The sequence below is a fragment of the Schistocerca cancellata genome, chromosome 3 (genome assembly GCF_023864275.1).
Source record: "Schistocerca cancellata isolate TAMUIC-IGC-003103 chromosome 3, iqSchCanc2.1, whole genome shotgun sequence".
NCBI classification, from domain to species: Eukaryota; Metazoa; Arthropoda; class Insecta; order Orthoptera; family Acrididae; genus Schistocerca; species Schistocerca cancellata.
The window spans coordinates 850,384,405-850,402,049 of NC_064628.1; the positions used below are offsets into that span (position 1 = coordinate 850,384,405).

Below are 17,645 nucleotides of genomic sequence, written 5' to 3' on the forward strand. Positions count from 1 at the left end.
GTCTGTTCACTCACCAAATTTTGTTGTTGTTTCTCTATCATCACTAAAATCCACTCATACGGGAAATTGACGTCTTTCAGGTCTTTTCAAGTCCACACGCCGTCGAGAAACTTAAGTGACTGACACTATTTTATGGCTGGCGCATGCCAGACTCGACACGAGCTGTTAGCCGCCGAATCGTAAATCCGTCGGCTGGACTGGGAGCGTGGCAAAGCCAGCCACGTCACACTCTTTGTGCGATCGCTCTGTGTCGAGGCCGCGCCGATCCAAACGCCGGGCGCGGAAAGCAAAGCCCACCGGCCTGGGCTCGGCGCTCCCTTCCCCTCCTCCCCCTTCTCACACCCTCCTCCCTCCCGCCCCCCACCAACACACCGGCCGGTCGCCGCGGCGGCCGTCAGTTGAGCCCGAGCCGCCCCGGGCGTCGGTCATTGGCAGCGCACGGCGTCCACAGTCACCCGCTCCCTGCCACCTGTCCCTACACACCTGTCGAGCGGGCCGCTCTACCTCCAGGGGAACTAGGGCAGCTATGAAGCTCCGTCCGTCTTCTTAGCTACTGCCATCGTCACGCAAGTAAGTCCGTCTCCTGAATCCGATTTAAAACAATATACACTGGCATCACTCTGGCGTCACTGCTATAGCGGATTCTTTTTTTTCCGAACACCTCAACGAAGACTTCACGATCTTTTGCTTATGTCTGTCTATGTGTTTATGTGTTTATCCTTGCCGGATTAGAGCCCGTCACTTACAATGGACCAGACCTCTAAAAAGTAAACATAGATATTCACGAAAACGAATTTGATGTGACCCCTCGTTTTTTTATACTGTGATCGATTTTAAGTTCTTTAACCTCATTATTAGATGTAACTGTTCACAGGAAAGATGTACTGTAAACCAAAGAATACAAAGCACAATTACATTATATAATGTGTATGTGGTAACTAATTTATTGACCACTTTTTATAGTGATATTAACTGTCATACATTAATATCAAGAATATACATAAATTACAGGACCAACTAATAAGGCACATCTACACACTGATGTTTTTCGAGTTGAGTATTTGGTAATGACACATAGTTCGCGCTTTGTTTATGCATCAACGCAACGAAAATTTCGAGATGAGGATGCATGTTGTCCTCCCGTGTCCAGAGATTTTGCATCAGAAAAAAAGTGACAGCAGTATCATTAATAAGTTAAGTGCTATAAAACAAGGTTGCACTCTTCGATGGAAGGCACAAAGATTTAAAATTGGTTCCCAGTCAACTATAAGTCACCATGGGGAACATTATACGGCTAAAATGTTGGGAACTCTTACATAATAACCCGTCGTAGCAAAATTCAAACAGCGTTATTTACCACACGGTTTAAGTCACAGACACGGCATTCATACGAGTCTGCGTCTGCTCGACACATCCGTGACCAGGAAGCTCTGCTACCGTTGTGTACTATGTGACATGAATCATCATAATGTGACATGAGAATGGGCATACGAAGAAGCAGGGACAAGACCCTAAAACTGAAATATTTTCTGTATAAATACGTTGGCCTGTTTCGTCAAGCGTCACGCCACAAGAACAAAATTTTATAAATTAGACAAAAAACTTATTATATCCCAGAGGACTGATTGTTATCAAACCAGTATTTGTTGTAGGTGGACCCTGTAACTAAAGAAAACTCAGTTCACCAGATTTCGCTGAGTATGTGTGTTTGGGATGGGGGGGGGGGGGGGGAAGGTGAGGGTGGCAGAGTGTTCCCTCTTGGTGCCTCCTGACTCTTGCGGACGCCTGTGAGAATTAGTTTCATTGTTCTTCAAAGACAACATTAACTGGGTGTATTTTATAGTTACTAAAACCAATCGGGAACATCATTCTCACATCTGTTTAGAAGCAGATCATCAAATGTACGTAACTTTTATGAACTTCGAATGCAACTCATAATGGCAGCGTTCGTTATGGAGACTTGCAGTATTGAGTTCAAACTATCGTGAAAATATTACCGCTTGCATAACATACGTATTGTAGTTTTGTATTGCACTAGTTTAATTTATGTCTGTTGTGCTGAGATTCAACTGACGATGTGCTCGATGCCTTGCAGTCGGTCATGGCATAACAAGTACGTACAACAAAATTAAAAAAAACATTTAACTGAACTCTCAGGCAATTTATTTTCCTAATTATCATACGACTGTGTTGCTTTATAGCCCCATGAACGACGGAAAGTTTAAATGAACATAGTCTAGCTATAGAATCACAAAATATATTGTAATTGCTTTTAAAGAAATGGACAAGAGTGATAGAGTTATGGAGAGTGAAAATTACTTAGCCCTTGAGCAAGAAATTTAACAGTATGGACTATGGTTTTTACCTGTCAATATGAGATGTAAATGTGTAAGAGGCAAGAAGTAAGCCATGTGTTAACTTTTATGAAGCAGGGAAAGAGAAACGTATGTGATTCTGTTCCACTGGCGTGTGTTTCAACGCAGAACGATGTGGCCTTAAGTTATGTTGTATGAGACAGGACTCTAAGGAACTCAAATATAACGATAGAATGTCTCGTGAGTGTTACTGAAATGGGAATGCCATACTTGTGAACACACATTCAGAGTTGTTGCAGCAGACGAATTTATGAAATAACCGACGTGATTAAAAGCGTTGACGCCTCAGGACTAGACACAGAAAACTGATTCTCTAAATATATTCACACCTGTGTCACACAGGAGCTACGAGTGCCGACAAGACGCGGGAAGTTGCATGCTTCTTGACCTAGCTCACTGCACAGTAGTCGAACATGCCCCAGATTAGGCATCTCTCTGAAGGAAAACTTTCTTGTTGCAAAACATGAAAGGACACATAGTCATCGCTTCCGATCGCACACGTTGATGCGGAGTTTCAATATTAAAAAAGTCTGCAGTGATATACATACTTCACTTCATTTGTGACATCCTCAGTCGATATCTATTTATTTCCTCCAAATATATAAAAGATAGAAAGTGTCTGTGTTCAGTATGGCACACGAGGGTATTTCTACTGTTTATGTTTATGTGTAGTTGTATCTTATATTCAAAATACATTTCGTTTTTCTGTAGCTGCTTAGCAGTTTCAAGCACAGATTTATGTCAATACAACATTCCGTCAGCTATACATGTATACTCGGCTAATATATTTATCGGAAATTTGGATTAAATAAACTACACATGTGAATAAGCACACACGCTGGACCAAGAGATGTTAGTGTACGTCAACAATGAGAGTTACTATTGTAGCTGACAGCAACTTATTTTCGTATTGCACCTTTCCACTATCTTGACGATCGGTGGCTGTGTGAATCACTTAGTTTTTGATAATAGCGAAAAATATTTCATAGGTATACATTAGCGAATACCACAGTTGTGTTTCACACAGGCGAACTCTGTTACTCATATATTATGCAGGCACGGATACATTTAAAAAAATACAAGATGACTGAAAAGCATCAGGAAAACAAGACTACGCAATTTGAAAACACCGTACTGCGTAGGATGCAAATTGCTATAAAAACAACACGAGTTAGAGTTTTTATTGTTTCCTTCCTTGGTGAATATTCGCAGAAAATAAAGCTGGTTTTGTTTCGTCATAGAAAAGCGACGCAACTACACAGTACAAATAAATTATAATTTTATATGCTAGTCGTGCTATTTATTCCTTTTTAGTACTCAAATCTTTTGTAAAAATGTATCGCCCACGGCGAGATCGAATGCTGCGTAACGCCGTTGCGTACACGTCAACTATATAAGGAACGAATACAAAAGGAGCAAATGCGAGGGGGAAGTCATTCTAGCGACGACACGGGTCACCAGTGGTGGAATCCACTGAAATAAGTGACATTTACACAAGGCAGGTTACTATCGCCCGGCGCCCGCGAACGGACATCTCGGAAACAGCGAAGCTGATTGGTTGCTTGCGTGTTGCTGTCGTGAGCACATCTGGTCCCACATACCTGCGGAAACAAACCAAGGATCTGTGAAATCAATGATACGCAATACCGGTTCAGTAATGAGCTCCAGATGTGGCACAACATTCTATTAACAATTTGGTCATATCATTTTGGCTTATCAGTATGTATTGTTTTAGGTTCATTACAATAAAGTTATCACTTGACGATTTTCTTTGAATAAGAAAGGAGGGAATGGGAGGACCTTGGAAGGGGGAACGAGTGTTGTAGTCTCAAGCGTGAACCTGGTGTAGGATGCTTCTTCACACTCAATTTGTATGCTTATTTCGATATGAGAGGAAACAGATGTCTTACGTATACATTTATGATCTTCGTAGAGTAACACAACGGAGAACTGTCGACTTTCTACGTGATGAACTGTCCGTATTATACAGAGAAAAAGCTATCGAGGTAATGTTATGTCCCGGTAAATCATCTTTAGGCGCGCGTATTCATTATAAAGCTAATAAATAACGCCAACAACAGCTTCATTATCAAACTAAATGGAGGGCCACCATAACTGCGTGTTATCCGAGCGGGTTTTATGGTGTCTAGCGGTAGCGGCGTGGGAGGTACTAGATCATAACACTGAGACGGAACTGCTATCATCCGACATTACACATTCATACATGTGCGTGTCGCTGTCGGACAGTTAAATTAAATGGCCTTCTTACGGTACACGTGCTTTTTTTTCATTTTAATAGTTCTGTTTTTATGTACTGTTGAATGTATTAAAAAATTCATAGGCTGTTCTATTTTTCATCTAATCTTTGCTCATCATATAAAAGAGAGTGGTATTATTTTTCCCATTTGTTTTTATACGACTCCTGATGACACTAATATTTTTTATTTCATAATCTCTTTTCATTAGCGATGCATATACTTATGTGCACACGAAATAACCAAATTATTATTTATGCAGTATTTCAATCAATTTTATTACTTGCAGTGTAATTTAGACTGCTACTTAAATAGCTTACTTAGTTTACGTCGAAACTTTTTTTTAAATAAATATAATTTACGATATCTGCAAACCGAATACACGCTAAAATTCAACCCTGCTAATGCTTTATGTTTGATATAGCTTATTTGAAAGTTCTTATTCTCCTCTTTTAAGGGAACGTTTGACTTGTGTGAAAACTTAATGTTTCAGAAGTGACTCTACTTAAAATTTTCGTATTCCAGAATGTTCCAGTGCATAAATGACATTTTTTCGAGAACTGAATACCATATTTTTGTAGCCCCTATTTTTCTCTTCCCTAGCTTTGTGTTCACGGTTTGAACATTTTTAGAACAAGTGGAGATCAATACCTTTTTTTCATTTAATGATACAGAATTTTATGTGACTTATCTCAATGCTATTCCACTCGTAAGACAATGTTTCAGGAACTTCTAATAATATATTGTTTCGTTTATCTTTCGTATTGTATGGGGATGTAAATGCACAGGGTCTGTTGAATTGTATCTACGAAGTACGTCATCCTGTATACAAACAGTGAGTACATTTGAGACCTTACGAATTTGTTATCCTCCTCCCTGGTCTAAGAGCAGAATATTTCCAGAACTATATCCTCGAAATGTACCCTATCAGTTTTCAATTGTATTTACAGCTGGGGTGAAGCAGATCGCGTTAAGTAATAATCACACAATTACGTAAGAAATTGCAGCTGAAATGGTAAATCTAGGTCGCTATGGAATTACGAGACACATGCCGATGGAGACAGATTCATCTAAGTACTTTCTGCTACCACACAAGCTCCGGATTTCCAGTTTATTATGTAGCCTAGGACAGAAATGGCAATAACATATGCATTGGACAGACTAAATCTACAAAATACAACCACAAAACTTTTATGTCAACTGATTCTGGCCACGGAATCGTACACAGTTATAAGATACAATAAATTTACTGTATAAAGTCTACAGTGTGCATTCGAATGTCAGTCTTGGTCAACTCTCGTTAGTTGTATGTCTTCCGTTGTGCTTTTAGAAAGTCCATGCCACACCGAAACTTCAGTCATCGCAGTCAGATTGCGTTTACTTACACGTGGGTCAGCTCTGATATAGAGCGTTACCAGTGTCATATCTCGTATGAACTCCCAGGCTAAGGCAATTAAAGGAGGCAAGCTTTAAATCTATTTATGGTGTTTCTGTTCTTGTCGGCTAAGTCTCTTTTAGCAATAAATGCAATTGATCGATTGTTCCTTTTTATATTCTATTAAATGTAATATCTGAAGAAGCCGCAAACAATAACCATCAGACAGAATGTTAGTCACAGGCTTACACGACCACATTAGTCGCTTTAGCATGCGGTAGGTGGTGTAGAACTGGTAACGTGACTCTCCACGGCAGACGTAGCCCACGGATGAGCGCCAGTCAGTTGTATCTAATCAGCGCGCTAATATGGACCGATGTGGAGAGCTGACAGAATGGCAGAAAGGAGCTATTGTAATGGGTCGTACCATGTCCACACAGCGAATGACGTTGACATTATAAGCTTCTATTCGGTCTCGTAGACTATTTAAGCTATATGGAATTTTGTGATTGTAACCTCATCGATCATCTTGGGACCTCCTCAATCTCATCGAATTTAATCAGTCTGTTATTCTTTCAGTGACTGTTACGTCATGCAAACAGTTAATAATGATGGCAAGACAACATTCATATTTATTGTTACTAAACACTTTCTGTGATCAATTGCTGGCACAACGATACAGATTTCATAATACATACCGGTAAGTTAGACGCGAGTATGAATAAGTCGTTTGACAAAATTTTCATACGGAACTGAGGTAGAAGTCTGACTAACTGACATAATTATATCTTCACTTTTTAATACCTGTCACTGGCTGACTGTGGCTTTGTATGAGATGACTGTTTATAGACGCGCGTATTACAGAAATGGTAAAATACTGGATATCACATTTTCGATATTAACATAAAAACGGAAAAAATAAAAGATTCAAAGATAAAATAGACAGTGAAATAAATTCGCTTAACTTAAAGCTGTATGTTATTGAAATTTTAAATTTGTTTATCAAAAATCATGTGCAAATTGCTGGTTGAACACGAACTGGATATACCTATAGTAATCATCATGATGTGATTTGCATTCCTGCAGAAAGCAATACGAATAATAAAAACAATTATTTTGAACGCAGCAAGACTGAACCAAGCTCTGCAATATATTCTTAGGAGAAGCAGGTTGAACGAACCGGCTCTATCTCTGAAAATCACATCAGCCGTTAGCTTGCAACTGCATAAAAAGCAATTAAAGTTTTACTAATGCCGTTCACAGCTTGATAACTAGTGCTGGTATGTCCAGTTAGTGTTCAAACTGCATTTTGTAAATGCATGATTTGAAGATAACTCTTACTTACAAGCGAAATTGGTTAGTCATCTTATTTTAGTTGTGTTATGTATAGGTGTTAAAAGATCATTGGACAAAATTTAAATTTTAATAAAGTACATACAGACCGCTTTCTCCATTTCCTGACAATATCAGCCATTACTAAAAACTGCGTAATTGGAAGCTGTAAAATAGTGGGTACTGCAGAATGAGATATTCACTCTGCAGCGGAGTGTGCGCTGATATGAAACTTCCTGGCAAATTAAAATTGTGTGCCGGACCGAGACTCGAACTCGGGCCTTTGCCTTTCGCGGGCAACTACTCTACCCACTTTTTTTTCTTTTTTTTTAAATCTCATTTTGTTCGTTTTCGTTTGTTGTATCTGCTCGGGGCGGACGTCGAAAGACAGCCGTTTCAGTTCGTTGTTGATTCATTAACTCAGTTTTTTTTATTACAGAGGGAAGCTAGCCTTCTGACCGAACACGCTGAGCTACCGTGCTGGCTTGAAATGATGATGATTAGGACAACACAGCCACTGAGCTACCCAAGCACGACTCACGCCCCGTCCTCACAGTTTACTTCTGCCGGTACCTCGTCTCCAACCTTGCAAAACTTTACAGAAGCTCTCCTGCGAACCGTGCAGATCTAGCAGTCCTGAAAGAAAGAATATTGCGGAGACATGGCTTAGCCACAGCCTGGGGGATGTTTCCAGAATGAGATTTTCACTCTGCAGCGGAGTGTGCGCTGATATGAAACTTCCTGGCAGGAGTGAGCTTCTGCAAAGTTCGGAAGGTTGGAGACGAGGTACTGGCAGAAGTAAAGCTGTGAGAACGGGGCGTGAGTCGTGCTGGGGTAGCTCAGTTGGTAGAGCACTTGCCCGCGAAAGGTAATGGGTACTATTTTATTAAAGAGAAGTTTTAGTTTATTCATTTTATTTATTGCAGTACGTATTCCATAAATCCATTTTTGCGCGGTAACGCATGGATGTGGAACGAGTCAAAACATTTAATTCATTATTACATTTATTTCCATCAGGACAAAGATAGAATGAAAATTGTAAATAAAAAAGAAAGTAACACAATCAGTAAGTTCTAATTACACTCGTCATAGGTTAAGATAAAATTTTCATACCTTATCTAAACAGTATTTTACAGAGTAAAGTGACCATCTACTTAAAGATCAACAATTAATCTAACTAAAGCAGCAAGATATATTGAATCAGGAATACACAATAATGCATAGTAAATAATCTTAGCTATCTCTGCTATAGAATTCTTCTAGAGAATAGAAACTTTTTTCAAGCAAGAACTCCATTAGCTTCCTTTTAAATAGTACATTATTATCTCGTAGACAATATTATTTGGATATACAGTGAAGATTTTTGCGCTTGTGTATTTTACACTGTTTTGGGCCAGAGAGAACTTTTTCAGGTCACAGGATATGTCACATTTCCTTCTTGTTTTATTACGATATATGGTTCATTCGTTTCATTTGGAGAAGGATTTTGAAGCATGAATGTCTTGATTGAAAAGAGATACTGTGAATTAGTGGTTAGTGTTCCTATTTGCGTAAAAAGGTTGTGACATGAGGTTCCTGGAGGCACTCCACGCAAAATTCGGACGACGTTTTTCTGACTTGTAGAGACTTTTTTCAACAGTGGAGAAGTGCCCCAGTATTTATTCCATAACACATAGGTAAATGGAAGTAGCCAAAGTAAGCAGATTTTGAGACATTGTAAGCTGGGACTCGCAAAGTTTCCGATGAATTCTGTAGATAGGGAAATTCTCTTACTGGAATAATTAATTAACTAACAGGTTTATTTTAGTAATAGTCTCCCTGGTAGAGGCCCTCAGTGTACTCTTCTCACCCGCACGCTCTGTCTTGTGCATTCAAGGGCGTAATTTCTTTTCCATATTCATTACGTCTCCCTCGCTTTTAACTATTTATCATTGCGTTTGTAGATCAAACTTTACGGAAAATTCAGCACAAGACATTTGACACAAAATTACGTGGTCCACGCACATTAACGGGACCACCACCTACGTTGGACGTCAACATGGATAACCAATCACAGACGTCAGGTGGCACAGTAGGTATATAAAGCGCGTAGGGGCTGGGCTGGGGGGGCGGGAGAGCGGAAAACAGTGCATTCGTTGTCTTATTGCGGAACTGGGGTGCGATTTATCTGACGTCTAAAAGGACATGATCATTAGCTTTCGGGCCAAGGGTAGAAGAATTGCCGCAACGGCTAAATTTGTAAACTTTTCTCATGTCATTGTAACTAAAGTATACCGTTCATGGCAAAATCTACACTTACATCTACATAGTTACTCTGCAGTTCACACTTAAGTGCCTGGCAGAGGGTTCATCGAACCATTTTTGTACTACTTCTGTACCATTCCACTCTCGAATGGCGCGTGGGAAAAAGGAACAGCTACATCTTTCCGTTCGAGGTCTGACTTCTCTTATTTTATTATGATGATCATTTCTCCCTAAATTGGTGGGTGTCAACAAAATATTTTTTCATTCGGAAGAGAAAGTTGGTGATTGAAATTTCGTAAATAGATCTTAGCTATCTCTGCTATAGAATTCTTCTAGAGAACAGAAACTTTTCTCAAGCAAGAACTCCATTAGCTTCCTTTCAAATAGTACATTATTATCTCGTAGACAATATTATTTGGATATACAGTGAAGATTTTTGTGCTTATGTATTTTACACTGTTTTGGACCAGAGATAAATTTTTCAGGTCACAGGATGTGTCACATTTCCTTCTTGTTTTATTACGATATATGGTTCATTCGTTTCATTTGGAGAAGGATTTTGAAGCATGAATGTCTTGATTGAAAAGAGATACTGTGAATTAGTGGTTAGTGTTCCTATTTGCGTAAAAAGGTTGTGACATGAGGTTCCTGGAGGCACTCCACGCAAAATTCGGACGACCTTTTTCTGACTTGTAAAGACTTTTTTCAACAGTGGAGAATTGCCCCAGTATTTATTCCATAACACATAGATAAATGGAAGTAACCAAAGTTAAGCAGATTTTGAGACATTGTGAGCTGGGACTCGCAAAGTTTCCGATTAATTCTGTGGATAGGGAAATTCTCTTACTGGAATAATTAATCAGCTAACATGTTTATTTTAGTAATAGTCTCCCTGGTAGAGGCCCTCAGTGTACTCTTTTCACCCGCACGCTCTGTCTTGTACATTCAAGGGCATAATTTCTTTTCCATATTCATTACGTCTCCCTCGCTTTTAACTATTTATCATTGCGTTTGTGGACCAAACTTTACGGAAAATTCAGCACAAGACATTTGACACAAAATTACGTGGTCCACGCACATTAACGGGACCACCGCCTATATTGGACGTCAACATGGATAACCAATCACAGACGTCAGGTGGCACAGAAGGTATATAAAGCGTGTAGGGGCTGGGGTGGGGGTCGGGCGAGCGGAAAACAGTGCAGTCGTTGTCTTATTGCGGAACTGGGGTGCGATTTATCTGACGTCTAAAAGGACATGATCATTAGCTTTCGGGCCAAGGGTAGAAGCATTGCCGCAACGGCTAAATTTGTAAACTTTTCTCATGTCATTGTAACTAAAGTATACCGTTCATGGCAAAATCTACACTTACATCTACATAGTTACTCTGCAGTTCACACTTAAGTGCCTGGCAGAGGGTTCCTCGAACCATTTTTGTACTACTTCTGTACCATTCCACTCTCGAATGGCGCATGGGAAAAAGGAACAGCTAAATCTTTCCGTTCGAGGTCTGACTTCTCTTATTTTATTATGATGATCATTTCTCCCTACATTGGTGGATGTCAACAAAATATTTTTGCATTCGGAAGAGAAAGTTGGTGATTGAAATTTCGTAAATAGATCTCGCCTCAAAGAAAACCGCTTTTGTTTCAGTGACTACCACCCCAACTCGCGTATCATATCAATGACACTCTCACCCCTATTGCGCGATAACACGAAACGAGCTGCCCTTCCTTGCACTTTTTCGATGTTCTTCGTCAATCCTGCCTGGTAAGGATTCCACACCGCGCAGCAATATTCCAGCAGAGGGCGGATAAGTGTAATGTAGGCTGTCTTTAGTGGGTTTGTCGCATCTTTTAAGTGTTGTGCCAACAAAGCGCAGTCTTTGTTTCGCCTTCCCCACAATATTATCTGGGTGGTCTTTCCAATTTAAGTTGCTCGTAACTGTAATTCCTGGGTATTTAGTCGAATTGACAGCCCTTATATTTGTGCGACTTATCGTACACCCAAAATTTATCTGATTTCTTTTAGTACCCATGTGGACGACCTTGCACTTTTCTTTGTTTGGTGCCAATTGCTACTTTTCGCACCATACAGAAATTCTCTCTAGATCATTTTGTAATTGGAATTGATCGTCTGGTGATTTTACTAGACGGTAAATTACAGCGTCATCTGCAAACAATCTAAGGGGACTGCTCAGATTATCACCTAGATCATTTATATAGATCAGGAACAGTAGAGGGCTTGTGACACTACTATCGCGGAACGCCAAATATCACTTCTGTTCTACTCGATGATTTACCGTCTATCACTACGAACTGGCACCTCTCTGAGAGGAAATCACGAATCTCAGTCACACAACTGAGACGATATTCCATATGCACGCAATCTGATTAATAGTCGCTTGTGAGGAATGGTATCAAAAGCCTTCTGGATTTCTAGGAATATGGAATCGATCTGAGATCCCTTGTCAACAGCACTCATTACTTCATGGGAATAAAGAACTGGTTGTGTTGCACAAGAACGATATTTTCTGAATCCGTGTTGGTTATGTATCAATAAGCCATGACGCTATCCAAAATCGGAGCCTAGTCAAATGTGATGCATCACGGGGCGTGGAGGACATGGGTGAACGACGGCTGCGGAGGTGTGTAGACGTACGGGTGAACAGACGTGCAACTGTTGAACAACCGACGTTTCAGATGAACCAAGGGGCTATCAACAGCATCTCAAAACAAACGTTCAGTGAACGTTGCTGCATATGAGCCTGCACATCATGTGTCCGGTTGATGAACTCATGCTGACTGATGTTCACCGTCGACGAAAGCTGTAAGTTGAACGCCAGTGTCGCAACTATACGTTCACTGGATGGTGACGGGTTGCCTTGTCCGATGAATCACGTTTTATGCTCTGGCTGACTAAAAGCAAACACCCAGCAACAATTGTCAGAGGGGTCCAGGCCGAAGAAGGAAGCTTTGTGTTCTGGCAAACATTTCGTGGCATTCCCTGGGTGATCTCATCATTCTAGAGGGTATAATGAATCAACCCAAGTATGCATCTACCCTTGGGGGAAAAAGTCCACCTCTACACGTAGTTCGATTTTCCTCGGCACGGTACATCTACTAACAGGTCGATATACAGGACATAAAATCCCGTCTGAGGCCTGAGATCATTTTTATGTTAATAGTCTCAACCAATGCTGTACAATAGCAATAAAGTCATGAGATGTTCAACTGACTCCTTTATTAGAACATGCGTTTCGGGATTACACCCATCTTCAGACATCACAAATTTCAACTTCTTCCTAACCAACTAGGCATAAAGCCTTGAAAACTCGAAGAAAGTGTCGAATAACATATGACCGTCATACGTTATTCTACACATTCTTTGAGTTGTCAAGGCTAAACGCCTGGTTGGTTAGGAAGGAGTTGAAGTTTGTTATGTCTGAAGATGGGTGTAATCCCGAAACGCGTAACATGTTCTAATAAAGGAGTCAACTGAACATCTCATGGCTTTATCGCGATTGTACAGCATTGGTTGCCAACTGGTTACTAGCTGGTCATTGCAACGTATCACAAAGCTCGCAGTATACAAGCGTGGTTGTAAGAACACGAGAATGAGTTTGCCATGCTCGTCTCGTCACCAAGCTCCCAGAATTTAGATCCGAACCGAGAATCTACGGGACCACCTCGATTGGGCTGTTCGCGTCAGAGAAATCTAACGCAGCTGGCCATGGATCTGGCTGCACAGCCCTGTCGGTACCTTCCAGGACCTCAGACACTCTTCCTGCACGTCTCGTAACCGCGCTGAGAAACGTGGTTGTTCAGGATTTTGACAGCTGGTCACATCAATGTGACTGGGCAGTATATCTGACAAACAACTCGTTTGAGAAGTTTCTGTTTCTGATACTGTCAGGATACGGTCGTTAGTTATGATAACTCCTACAAACTATCTTTGCCAGATAATGTCCATATTACAGTTTATTATATGTAACATCATGTTCATAGTTTATTATATGTAGCGTCACGTTCATTAAGTGAAGCAGTAATGGACTGTTTCCCTTCAGATTCTATATTTTTGGCTGAGTACGTGTTAAATCTCATCAGGTGTCGATATGTTGTCTCAGAGTATTGGATAATAAAACGCAAACCGTCAGATTTCGTTCACACAAGAACGTTTACTGTCTACTTGAGAATGATAAAAATGAATTAGGCAGTTATATTGGATTCAGACTATATAATAAATAATATAATAAAATAAAAAATAAATTAGATTATAAACCGTAATGTGTCACCGATCACAAAACAACAAATGCGTTTTAGGAAATGTCATTCAACTATGCAGTATTTATGGTACAACAGGCTTATAAAAAGAGAGAATACAACAGAGAACTCTTCATTTTGTGAGATTAGGAAAATGCTTTCTGTAAGGTACAATAAAATGAGGAGTACCATGGAAAATAGGGTCCATCCAAGGTGTTTTACAGAGGCAACTAAATATTGTATGAAAATACTAACATATTGCCAAATTCGTGAAAAAATTAGAGAAAACATATTCGCTTGTGCAGGAGTAAGACAAAGGTGTTGCATCTGACCAATACTTAACATTTGTATTGTTGTTTTACAAGACTGAAGAAACAAATTTTATAAAGTACTCTTATCATAACAAGCTCACTCTACTCAGATCATTTCCATATATAGACGACACCGTATTATTAGCTGACAATGAAGCGAAATCTTGCAAAAAGTACATTTATACGATAATATTTAATGGGCCTATGCCCATATATTTGATGGGCCTACAGCCACATCCCCAGGTGTACATAATAATGTAGGTCATTAGACATCGATGTAGGAATGAAGGAAGATCCAACTTTCAGTGATAAAACGGCATTTCCCGCCAAATGCAGATAATCAGAGAAGGAGTGGAATAGCATTTGGCGCATAATGTCGTTTTACCAGTGAAACTTGGGTCTCCCTTCTTTCCCACATCAAAGTCTTTAGTGACTTAAAGAATAATATACTCCCGAGGATATGGTGAAAGTTCACGAATCCGTTCGTGTCCCATTTAAGATTGTTGTACAGCTATTAGCGATGTTCTATTTGCAAAATTTATTTCCACAGCTGCAGATGCGCTGTGTTGTTTGTAATGAGACCACAAATTTTTACAGTCTATTGAGCTCTATCAGAAAATAAAAGTGTGGAGCCAGTACTAGTTCTTCATCATTGTACAAAATCATATTGTAATTTTATAAATTTACATTTGTTTATACACATTTTAAATAAAATATGCGAAGAGTAAAAGATAAAAATGTCCTCAAAAGAAAGCATTTTCTGGGCCAGAGCCAACCAGATCAAAAGTTGTAGTCAAAACTGAGTTAAAAAAGGCACCTGAAAATTTTTAATATTACTCAGGAGAAACAATTTGGCAGTTAATATGGATATGATATGCGACTTGGTGCTTTTTGAATTTGTACCAATAACTTCGACCCACTGTAGGCTCATCATGAAATGGAAATGTTAAAGAATAAATGTACTCTGGACCACGCGCAGCCGGGCGCTAGGGTTGTGATGGATGCAGTGTGTTTTGATGTCCTTAAGAAATTATTCTGATAATGATCCTAGGTTCATAAATTGCCACTTTAAGTCACAGTTTCAGTTCGTCATCCAGCTGTATGCCATGAATTTTTTAGAAATATTTACCTGCTCCCAAGATTTTTATGGAAATGTAAATAAAGTCGAGAGGCTGAGTGGAAGAATTTAAAAAAATCCAATAAGCAATTCACAGAAGGAGATAAAAATGAAATTTTTTAACACAATTACTGTTTCTACGCTCTCACACGAAAGTGGACGTTGGGCCCTTGCTAAGAAACAAGTAGAATCCAGGCTGAAGAAATGAGATTTCTCAAAAGAGTGAACGGCTGTGCAAGGACAGATGGAATTACAAATTAAACATCAGAGAACAGCCTCAAATACAGAGTCATTGAATTAATTGACGATAAACATTCATGGTGCAATGTTCATCTTGAACAGCTTGATAATGAAACATTATCCATGTTATTTTAACTCCTGTTAGCTGAGTTCTTTTATTTATTAGTTCAATCATTTTACAAGTTATTGGCTTAATGAGACCAGTTTATTTTCCCGGCACTAATGCATAATCTATAAACAAAGCAGAATTCGTCGACAGCAGAACACTGAAGCAAAGCCAATAACGAGAACAGGAAAGTCCACGCACAATCGAGGCTCGAAATCCAATACGCTAAAGGACGTGACTGATATTAATTCATGCAACGGACTTAAGTAGACAGAATCACAGCTGTCGGCGTGACTCCGTTGGTGGGGGCGGCTTCACACACGTGACATGAGACAGACCCCCTTGTTGGCGATCTTCAATCGCAATCTGTAGCGCCGCTGATCTGCGATCGATATGGGCCGATGGCGGGGATATTTAAGTCTAAACAACAACTTACCCTTAAATCCAGGAAACTGACGAACCGTTCTGCAGATGTTCTATAGCTCACTTAAGCAGCTGCAAACAGAGCGAAGGATGCAGTCTTAGGTCCTATAGGCTCTTCACAGTCCGTTTGGGACACCATCACTGTTCGATATTACCACCCGATATTACCGCAGCGACAATGTAAGAGACTTCTGTTTTCGCACTGCTTTTATATCATATGTCGATATTATATATTTGACCATCTTCACATCGCTGGTAGTTTGGGTGCAGAGTTGTCTATGAGCGAGGTGACTTATTCAGCTTCGCTCTTCACTGTGATGTCATGTTGCTTACAGAGGTTTGTTTTATTGGTTGTTCTGCTGTGACTCTAGTAAATTCTAAATTTTTAGAATTTCAGTAATTTTCAGTAACTGAAAGTGCTGTGCCAACTTCTTCGCGACCTCATAAGGCCTTTTCAAATATCCCGTTGGTCCCAAGATCCAAATTGTATGTGGGTAATAGTCTTATTTTGAACCCCATATTTCCTGAAGCTATCACCTGTTCTTTACTCTTTCGGCGTATACTTCTCGTACTTCCTACCCGTGATCATCCCTCAGTTTCTAAATGTAGTTTCAGATGTATCAAACAGTTGTTTGATGCCTGCAAATTGGCATTATCTTGGCTAAACACGTTCGCGTATTTCCTGTGCAGTTTTTTTTCTAATACATCTCATTAGTTTAAGACTCTCGGAACCTGCCGAATGTTTCTGAAAAATTTTCAAATGTGTATGCATTCCTAAGGGACCAAACTGCTGAGGTCAACGATCCCTAGATTTACACACCACTTAAACTAACTTATGCTAAGAAAACACACACACACAAACCCATTCCCTAGGGAGGACGCGTACCTCTGGCGGGACGGGCCACAAAGTCCGTGACATTGCGCCTCAAACCGCGCAGCCACTCCGCTCGCCAATTTTTCTGCAAAATCGAGTGATGTGTAATTAATGTATGCGTTGCTGGTGCCTTATGTACTTATTATTATTGTTATTATTATTATTTCAGTATTTACGGCAAATTTTGAAACTTCATCTTCAGGTACGTTTACCTGATAGATTTACGTATATCCATGGTGTCCATTTAAACACTATGCCACAGTGGTGTCGTGCGCGAAACTGCGGTCAACGGCCGGCGACACTACAGTGGCGTCGTCTGCATTGTATCGCTCAGTGGCCGGCCACACCACAGTGGTGTCTTGAGCATAGTATCGCGCAGCGGCCGGAGGCAGCACTTTAGTATCTTTTGCATTCTGTTGGTGTTTGTTTAGGTAACGATAAGTTCCACACAACAAGTTTTTTGTTTTTATTAGTACTTGTGCCCTTTCATCATGGCGGACGAAAGAGACAATAGTACGAGGGCACCGGAAATTTCTTGTGGAATATTTTCAAACATTCCCGCTTCGTCTCGTATAGTTTCATTGACTTCCGACAGGTGGCAGCGCTGTACGGAGCAGTTAAAATGTGCGTTGCAAACAACGGGCAGTGATCGAGTTTCTTTCGGCGGAAAACCAGGGCATCTCAGATATTCATAGGCGCTTGCAGAATGTCTACGGTGATCTGGCAGTGGA

The 17,645-nt window shown here is 40.1% G+C and overlaps 1 protein-coding gene across 3 annotated transcripts in view; it reads left to right on the top strand.

Moving 5' to 3' along the window:
* Positions 1 to 416: 416 nt before the first annotated feature.
* The window catches only part of LOC126175906 (fibronectin type III domain-containing protein 5), a 942,320-nt gene continuing 925,091 nt past the window's right edge, over positions 417 to 17,645 (top strand). For all 3 annotated transcript variants that reach the window (XM_049922970.1, XM_049922971.1, XM_049922972.1), the window contains exon 1: positions 417 to 570. The gene's annotated coding sequence lies outside the window, so the exon portion shown is untranslated. The remainder of the gene's footprint in view (positions 571 to 17,645) is intronic.